The sequence below is a fragment of the Larimichthys crocea genome, chromosome VII (assembly GCF_000972845.2).
Source record: "Larimichthys crocea isolate SSNF chromosome VII, L_crocea_2.0, whole genome shotgun sequence".
Taxonomy (NCBI): domain Eukaryota; kingdom Metazoa; phylum Chordata; class Actinopteri; family Sciaenidae; genus Larimichthys; species Larimichthys crocea.
In genome coordinates, this window is record NC_040017.1 from 29,255,038 (window position 1) to 29,265,109 (window position 10,072).

Below are 10,072 nucleotides of genomic sequence, written 5' to 3' on the forward strand. Positions count from 1 at the left end.
TATCGTCGAAATACTGCTGAATTAATTAAACATGGTATCTAATGTGCCCTTTCATACGAGTGGTTCATTGCTGCTGTTGGGTGAACTTAAACAGAAGTCCTCTGCAAAGTTTCAGCTCAGTTAGGAGGGAGTCCACAGTATGACTAAAGCAGCTAACAGGCAATGATCAGCCTCACTCGTCTTCCAGGTTTGTATTTCAACCTAATATCGTCTGGCACTTTGAATAAAAGGACATCATGATGCCCTAGGGTTTTGTATTTTTACCTGTCGTCTCCATGATCCGAAATCTGTTCAGTGTTTTCTATCTGACTTTTTCTTTGTGTATTTCATGTTTGCGCTGCCAACATTGTGTCAAATTAAATTTAAGCAGTTTAAACTTTTACACTTATACGACCAATTCACTCATTTCTTTGTTGTGATCTCCTCAGTAGAGTTTGTGATAATTCCCAAACAGAGGCTCATGAAACTCTAACACAGGTCTTATATTTCCCACTTAGTGCTTACTTTGACACTGGCGGTTCAAATACTTACATTTTTTAATTACTATGTCTTTATACATTTTTATTGTGTATTTAATCTTTCTCATTGTGGTTATCTGCATGAACAGGAAGGTTACCTGAACCCTATGTACCTTCTTTCTGTGCAGCCTGTTTATGAATAACTGTTGTTATTACAGGGTTGTTTCCGTTCCTATGCAGCAGATTACTTTCTGCCATTCCACACTGTTTCTGCTCCTTTTTGTTATCTGCAATTTTGTTTACACAACTTTTGGACGCATCGAAACTTTTAAATTTAACCATCTTGTCCTATGGCAGATATTTGCCATCTGCATTCCTCACAATATAAAACCACAGTATGACATCTAATAAGTTGCCAAGTTTATATCGCTCATCCTGGTTATACCCAATGCTGAAAATGTTGATTTTGACATCACTACGATCATCTTTACGCTGTTGGGAACATTTCATTAACAAAGTGTACTGTATAAATTCCTATTGTCAAACTGCCTGCTCTGACACAACTATTAATTAGTATCTGTGGACTCGTTATCTTTTTTTACTACAACTCTGTGTTCCTTTAATTTTTCTCTTTGTCCCGTATATAAAGATCCTTCAGTCTGTTTCTCTGGTTCTAAACAGACCAGGACCCGAAAGCTGTCAGTACCTGACACCACCTCACCTCGTTCTCTGCTCACACTTGCCCTTGTGTTCGCTTGAACTTGTGCGAAGCAGGTTACACGTGAACACGTTTACCCCACATGTGGGAAATTGTTTTCTTCATGCCTTTTTCATATTTCAGCACTCCTTCAAACCCTCTAATGTACGGCTCTGACTCTGTCCAAAAATCCGGTCACGTGTAACAAGTCTGCTTTTCAACTGTGAAACATTTCATATTAAACTATTTCAACAACTAAGCCTGTTTTATTAGTGTAGCAGAGCCTTTGTAGTATTTAAATCTTTTTCCTCTGTTATCTGTGGAGTGTGAGAAATAAAAAGAGAAAATGCATACACTCGTTTTGTTTTCAGCCGTTTTACTTCTGAACACGTGGAGACATACCACACAACAGTGTTTGTGTCAGCATGTAAAGGACGAGATCCACTAACAACCCAGGTGACCAAGGTGGTTAAAACAACACCACACACACACACACACACACACACACACACCCCACACACACACACCACGTTTGTAAACATAGTTAAATAGGCTGAGTTAAATCCAGCTAAATGGGACGACTACGCAACCTGTGGTCAAAAAGGTTCATGAATGCTTAAAACCACTTGATTGTGGGTAGTCCTCAAAGGTAAAGGTCTGTAGATTTATGTTAACATTATGTCATAACTTATAGAAGTTCTAGCTGGCTTCACCTGGCTAGGTAGTGTGTTTTCTAGAATTAATTCTCCATGTTTAATGAAGTGGATTTTTTCCTGTCCTGTCCCACTGTTTTTCATGTGGTTTTGCGATGTAATAATTTTTTGTAGCCTGCAGTTGTAACGTCGTGTAGTGTCTGTGTCGTCCTCTCCAGACAGAGGGCGCTGTTGCCCACGGATTGAAGATCTACTCCGTCATACTGTTTGTTCTTTTTTGTATTGTATGTATGTTATGCAAGTGTGAATAAACTGCTGACTACAAAGCCAGGCAGTTCCTGACGATTCATGTAGTGTTAGAAACGACATCTCACAGGGTGGTTACACATACACATTACTGTAATCAGAGTTAATCACACACACAGGGACACACCACACAGACACACACACACACACACTACACATCACACACCCACCACACACAGACCAATATGGTTGGAAATTGCGAGTCAGCTCAGGCCGCCTGTGCACGCGCTCGTCTCAACGTAAACGTAATATTGACTTTATGATGACGAGTTTGAGTCTAAACAGCTTCTTCACCGTCTGAGCAGGTCTGTGTGTTACAGAGCGAGCGCCGGACAGTTCAGGCTGTTTCAGTCACCGTGCACAACGGTGGCTTCTGAAGCGTGTGAACGCCTATACAGTATAACTCCCATAAAATAAAAATATCCTGACAGCTCTGAGGGCTTGGGATTCAGTTTCTGATTTGTTGCAGATCGGCTGCAGAACTTAGGAAATGAAGAACTGTCCGCCGTCCTGATGATCCGTGGAACCTCTTCCTCCGTTTGAGGGGAAATGAAATTTTCTAGTTATGAGTTGTATTGTTTAACAGCTGCTTCGCTTCACCATTTAATATAACATACTGTATAAATTAATAATATAAGCTACCCTCTGCCGCATTTGATTACGGCGTGGAGCGTTATACTCCGCTCAGCCAGCAGAGTTTTACGGCTGGTGAGAGAGCGAGTCAGGGGACGTTTCCCTTGCCAAGGGCTTGTATTCATGTTCAGAAATCAGTTCCTCGTGACACAGGTGTAGATGCTTTCAGCTGCGTCACCATGGCCTCGCCTGCATGGAAGGCTAATTTCTTACAATTTGCTCCCTCCTCAAACCCTGCCATACCTTGCCATATAAAAACACTAAGGTGCCAGACAAAGTTACTCCCACGCCTCATCCCGGGTTGGAGTGTAGAGTCAGCAATGATATTTTCATCAGCATGGAGAAGCTGTATGCAGCTAGTGAGGAGAAAAATGCGATGTTTGAGATCTGTTCACGCGTTTAACTGTTGTCATGTGGGAGCATGAACGGTTGGCTCATGAACCATGTGCACGAAGGCGTAGTAAAAGCTTTTCTCGGGACATTCCCCCGGACGTTCTCTTGGCTAGTAAGAACGAGCGCTGTGAGCTGAGGTTACACAGCTAACGAAGAGCGTCGCCACTATGTTAGATGTCACTTCTTGTATCTGTATGTGCCTTGTAGCTTTCCTACCAGCTAGGCACCCCACCATCATCCACAGACTTGATTGCCCCTAAAACTACCTTTGGTTTCATCAAAAGCCACCATCCACCCTTCATAAGGCTCTTGTTCACCGTGTTACCTCACAACACATCTCAAGGTTAAAATGTGTTCACCCTTCTGGCAAGTACCTGCGCAGAAATAACAGTCAGGACGGGTCCATGTAGCCACGGCGCGAGGCCAGAGCATTACGGGAGTGCAGCGGATGGAAGTGACACAAAGCTTGAGCTGGCTGTATAGAGTAGGCAGTGATCATTCAGTGTGGCACTGTCGGTGTTTTTTCGGCTAATGAACACCTTCCTAAAAAGGTTAAGCCGGAAGTTCAGGCTACCCACCCGAGGGCCACTGATCAGGAGGAAAGCCAGAGAGAAGAAAAGTACATTAGGGATCTTGAGCTGCATCAGGGCGAGCGGCTCGACGCTGACAAGATTGAGGTGAACCCTTGCAAACGAAAAAAAACAGTTGGTACATTGTCTCTTATGGGGATACGTTTGCGGCAGAGATCACCCGGTCAGCGATCCTGAAGAATTTCCATTTCATGTTTTCAGTCAGTCCAAAGTGAAATACTTCAGTTTTCTGAAAACGACAAACCCCTATGATTCAGTGAATGACCCACGAGCGGTGCGTCGCGCCTCCAGGTAAAGCTAAAAATGTAGTTCAGCAGCATTCACCAACGCCTATGCCCGTCCAAGCTCTACAGTTCATCTGGAACAGTGCAGGAAAATGTTCTCTACATGGATTTACTGACAGTTGATTAATGTGGTGAAGAAGGGACCCTTGAAACTGGTCAACGACAGACAAATGTTACTAGGAGACTAGTTTCTTTTCACTCAATCAGTTGAAGTATCATGACGTTTCTAGCCCCTTTCAAAGGACTCTGGGGTGCTTGGGGGGAGGCCAAACCACGAGAGGCGCTGTGTCTGTCGACCCAAGTGTACAGAGTGACAGAGTGACCGCAGAGTGACAGAGTGACTGCAGCGTGACAGCGTGACCACAGAGTGACAGAGGACCAAGGTGACCACAAGGAGTTACCGCCAGAGGACGAAGTGACCACAGGTGAACAGACAGTGACCACAGAGTGCCGCAGAGTGACCAGCGTTGACCGCCCGATTGACCGCAGAGTGACCGCCCAGAGGACAGAGTAGTGACCACAGAGTGACAGATTGGGACCACAGAGGACCGCGAGTGACAGAGTGACCAAAGACTGACAGAGGACCCACAGAGTGACGAAGTGGACCACAGGTTGACGCAGAGTGCAAGAGGGACCACTAGAGTGACCGCAGCGTGCCCACCCAGGACTGAAAAAAGCGTCCAGGAGTGACCCACGAGCTGACAGACAGAGTGGACCGCAGAGAGTGAAGCAGAGTGACAGAGTGACCGCAGAGTGACCCCAGAGTGACCGCGTGATCCACAGAGTGACCTCGAGTGACAGAGTGACGCGCCAGGTGACCACAGACTGACAGAGTGAACAGAGTGACCACAGAGTGACAGAGTGACCACAGATTGACAGAGTAACCCCAGAGTGACCACAGAGTGACAGAGGACCACAGCGTGACCACAGAGTGACGCAGAGTGACCACAGAGTGACCGCAGAGTGAACCGCAGACGGACAGCGTGACCCACAGAGTGACCAGAGTGATCGCCAGACAGAGTGCCCACAGACTGACAGAGTGCCACAGGCTGGACAGAGTGACCACAGAGTGACAGAGGGCAGAGGGACCGCAGAGCGTGACCAGAGTGACCTCAGAGTGACTGCAGCAGTGACTGCGTGACCAATTAGAGTGTACCGCAGCCAGAGAGTGCAGAGTGACCGCAAGTGACCATAGGGACCGCAGAAGCCCAGAAGGACGGATGCCCGCCAGAGTGCAGAGTGAGGAGTGACCACAGAGTGACCGCAGGCCCAGTCTGCAGAGCTTGACAGAGTGACCGCAGCGTGAAGAGTGGACCCACAGAGTGACCTCCAGCGAGTTACCCGAGAGTGTACCACAGGACGTGACGGAGGCCACAGAGTGCGCCCCGCAGCGCCAGAGTGATCCGCAGAGTGACCGTCGTGACGAGCAGTCAGAGTAGTGACCACACAGAGCTGACCACTAGACTTGACCACAGCGTGCCACAGTTAGGGAGTGCCGGCGTGACACACAGAGTGGACCGCCAGAGTCGACGCAGATGACGGCGTGACCCAAGAGTGACCCACAGAGTGACGGAGTAGTATGACCACCGAGTGACAGAGTGACGCCAGTTATGCCAGAGGTGAGGGTCCTCAAAGTTGAACAGTGCTTACAGTTATTCTCTCACTTCCAGCGAAATGGCCTGCGGGCTGTTCATTCAAACTCACTGCGTGACGTGACAGCCCAAAGATGATTTTGAATGATTAGCCCACAAATAGATTTACCTTCCTAACCAGAAACACAGGAAAAACTGGTCTGAGCCCGGCAGTCGGACGAAAGGAGACTCGTTAAACGGAGCAGATAATTAACGCACATCTCCTTCTCAGAGGAAACGTGCTCGCTTGGAACGCTCGGGGCCAATTAACTTCAATCGATGCGGGGACCAACAAACAACCTCTGAAGAGACGGACACAAGAACACATTCGAGCTAACCTTTAAACGTTGGCGGAAATGTTGTGTCGCCCGATCGACTGTTGAATGTCAGACTGACACTATCATGGAAATTGACATTCAAAATATGATACCTATGTGTTGTTGACATCTCCATGATTTCAGATCTTAAAAATCATGTTTGTTTTGTTCATTAAAGATGAAAATATTTACATTGTGTGTAATTATTTGTGTAATTTGCAGATTACGAATAAACTTTGAACTGACTCATGTGTCCAGTGTACCTGATGTTTAAATTAAAGTTCACCGTATGTTGAAGCGCTTGATTAAACTCTGGAGGTTCGTCGGTCCCATTCCATCTCCCTAATTGGGTCAAACTGGTTTCATCAGCAATCAGAGTGCGGCGCCTTGGGTCCTCTTCCTTGGGACGTTGGACTAAAAGTAATAAAGGCAGAGACAGAGTTCTTCCTGAAGATCCGACTGGACGAAGCTCAGCGGTAACGAACATTCATCCTGATTAATAAATTCACTATAACGGATTTTGACCTGTTTGCCTCGTGAACGGTTTTTTAACATTTGTTATTGTTGTTTGTAACTTGTTATTGGTTGTTAACGTTTGTACATTTGTTTGTTGTTAACATTTGTTATTGTTTGTTAAGTTTGTCTTGTTTGTAACATTTGTTATTTTATTTGTTAATTGTTTGTTAACTTGTTTGTTATTGTTTGTTAACATTTGTTTATTGTTTGTTAACATTTGTTATTGTTTGTTAACAGTTTTACATTTTATGTTTGTTAACATTTGTTATTGTTTGTTAACATTTGTTGTTTGTTAACATTTGGTTTTTAACTTTTGTTATTGTTTGTGAACGTTTGTTATTGTTTGTTACATTTGTTGTTTGTTACAACATTTTTGGTTATTGTTTGTCTAACCATTTGTTATTTGTTACTTGTTTGGTAACGTTGTTATTGTTTTTTGTTAATCGGTTTGTTAACATTTGTTAGCTTTGTTACAGCGTTATTGTTTTGTAACATTGTTGTTTTTAACATTTGTGTATGTTTTATAACATGTTGTTATGTTTGTTTAACATTGTTGTTGTTAATGTGTTATTGTTTTGAACGTTTTAACATTTGTTTTTGTTTGTAAACATTGTTATTGGTTGTTAACTGTTTGTTATTGTTTGTTACACATTGTTAACATTTGTTGTTTGTTAACATTTGTTATTGTTTGTTATATTGTTGTTTTTGTTAACGTTTGTTTTGTTTGTAACATTTGTTATGTTTGTACGTTTTTTATTGTTTGTTAACATTTGTTGTTTGTTAACATTGTTATGTTGTTACATTTGTTGTTTGTTAACCGTTTGTATTGTTTGTTATACTTATGTTGTGTTTAACATTTGTTGTTTGTTAACTTTGTGTATTGTTGTTAACATTTGTTATTGTTTGTTCACAGTGGTAGTTGTTTTGTGGAAATCCCTTGTTGGTGGTTAAACCATTGGTAGGTTGGTTTTTTAAGGTTGTTATTGGTTGTTAAACATTGGTTGGTTTGTGACAGGGGGGGGGGGGGGAACAGGTGTGGGATGGGGGGGGAACGGGGGTGTGGGGAACAGGTGGTTAGGGGGGGGGAGAGGGGGTGAGGCGGGGGGAAGTTGGGGGAGTGGGTTGGAACGTGCTGGGTAACGCGCAGGGCATGGGGGGGGAACACGGGGGTCTGCGCTAGGAAGGATTTGGGTGGGGGTGGAGGGACGAGGGACCGAGGAAAAGGTTGGGCATAGAGAAAACTAAACAGTTGGGCGGGATCAGAATGACTAAAGGGAGGGGGGGGGGTGGTGGTTACGGGGAACAATGACCACGATCAGGTGCACGGTGAAGACGTGGTGGGACGCAAGAGCAGGTGGGTTGGTGAGAGGGGTGGGATAGGAGACCGTCCCTCCAAGGGGGGAATGATGGCGGGGAAGATGGGAACGGGTGTGTGCTTGATTAAGGAGATGGCCGTTGTGGCCGAAGGATGGTCCAACGACTTCCTCGGGCCGGGGGTTCGGGGTGATATCTATCTCTCTATCTTATCTTCTCTAGTTCTCTCTATCTATACTCTTATATTCATCTCTCTCTCTTTCCCCTCCATTGTTATTTTCCGCCACCCTGTGAGTTAACAAACAATAACAAATGTTAACAAACAATAACAAATGTTAACAAACAATAACAAACGTTAACAAACAATAACAAATGTTAACAAACAACAAATGTTAACAAACAATAACAAATGTTAACAAACAATAACAAATGTTAACAAACGTTAACAACCAATAACATAGGTTAACAAACAATAACAAATGTTAACAAACGTTAACGAGGCAAACAGTTCAAATCCGTTATAAGTGAATTAATTAACAGAGTGAATGTTCGTACCTGCTGAGCTTCGTCAGTCGGTCTTCAGGAAGAACTCTGTCCTCTTCGTCTTATACTTTTAGTCCAAACGTCCCACAGGAAGACGGACCTCAAAGGCAGCAGCACTCTGATTGGCTGAAACCAGTTTGACCCAATTAGAGGAGATGAATGGGACCGACGAACCTCCAGAGTTTAATCAAGGCGTCAACATCACGGTGAACTTTAATTAAACAGCAGGTGACACTGACACGATGAGGCAGTTCAAAGTTTATTCTTGTCTCTAAAATTACCAAATAATTACCAAATATTAATATTTTCATCTTTAATGAACAAAACAAAACATATTTTTTAAGATCTGAAATCTTGGAGATGTCACACCTTCATATTTTGAATGTACATTTCCATGAATTGTCAGTCTGACATTCAAACAGTCGATCGGGCGACACAAACATTTCCTCCAATGTTTAAAGTGTTAGATCGAATTAGTCATTGTGTTGTCTCTTCAGAGGTTTGTTTGTTGTCCCTCGTTGAAGTTAATTGGCCCCGAGGTCCAAGCGAGCACGTTTCCTCTGAGAAGGACGATGGGATTAATTATCTGCTCCGTTTAACGAGTCTCTTCAGTCCGACTGCCGGGACTCAGAGACCAGTTTTTCCTGGTTCTGGTTCTGGAAGGTAAATCTATTTGTGGGCTAATCAAGTCAAAATCATCTTTGGGCTGTCACGTCACGCAGTGAGTTATGAATGACAGCCCGCAGGCCATTCGCTGAAGTGAGGAGAATAACTGTAAGCACTGTTCACTTTGGACCCTCTGTCACTCTGCGGTCACTCTGTCACTCTGTGGTCACTCCGTCACTCTGTGGTCACTCTGTGGTCACTCCGTCACTCTGCGGTCACTCCGTCACTCTGCGGTCACTCTGTGGTCACTCCGCGGTCACTCTGTGGTCACTCCGTCACTCTGTGGTCACTCTGCGGTCACTCTGTCAGTCTGTGGTCACTCTGTGGTCACTCTGTCAGTCTGTGGTCACTCTGTCACTCTGCGGTCACTCTGCGGTCACTCTGTCACTCTGCGGTCACTCTGTGGTCACTCTGTCACTCTGTGGTCACTCTGCGGTCACTCTGTCACTCTGCGGTCACTCTGTCACTCTGCGGTCACTCTGCGGTCACTCTGTCACTCTGCGGTCACTCTGTGGTCACTCTGTCACTCTGTGGTCACTCTGCGGTCACTCTGTCACTCTGCGGTCACTCTGTCACTCTGCGGTCACTCTGCGGTCACTCTGTCACTCTGCGGTCACTCTGTGGTCACTCTGTCACTCTGTGGTCACTCTGCGGTCACTCTGTCACTCTGCGGTCACTCTGTCACTCTGCGGTCACTCTGCGGTCACTCTGTCACTCTGCGGTCACTCTGTGGTCACTCTGTCACTCTGTGGTCACTCTGCGGTCACTCTGTCACTCTGCGGTCACTCTGTCACTCTGCGGTCACTCTGCGGTCACTCTGTCACTCTGCGGTCACTCTGTCACTCTGCGGTCACTCTGCGGTCACTCTGTCACTCTGCGGTCACTCTGTCACTCTGCGGTCACTCTGCGGTCACTCTGTCACTCTGCGGTCACTCTATGGTCACTCTGTCACTCTGTGGTCACTCTGCGGTCACTCTGTCACTCTGCGGTCACTCTGTCACTCTGCGGTCACTCTGCGGTCACTCTGTGGTCACTCTGCGGTCACTCTGTGGTCACTCTGTCACTCTGTGG

At 45.3% G+C, this 10,072-nt stretch overlaps 1 protein-coding gene across 1 annotated transcript in view; it reads right to left on the bottom strand.

Annotated features, from left to right (window-relative positions):
* The window catches only part of or55e1 (odorant receptor, family 55, subfamily E, member 1), a 10,731-nt gene extending 2,359 nt beyond the window's left edge, over positions 1-8,372 (bottom strand). The window contains 1 exon segment of the mRNA NM_001303326.1: positions 8,348-8,372. The gene's annotated coding sequence lies outside the window, so the exon portion shown is untranslated.
* Positions 8,373-10,072: the final 1,700 nt, after the last annotated feature.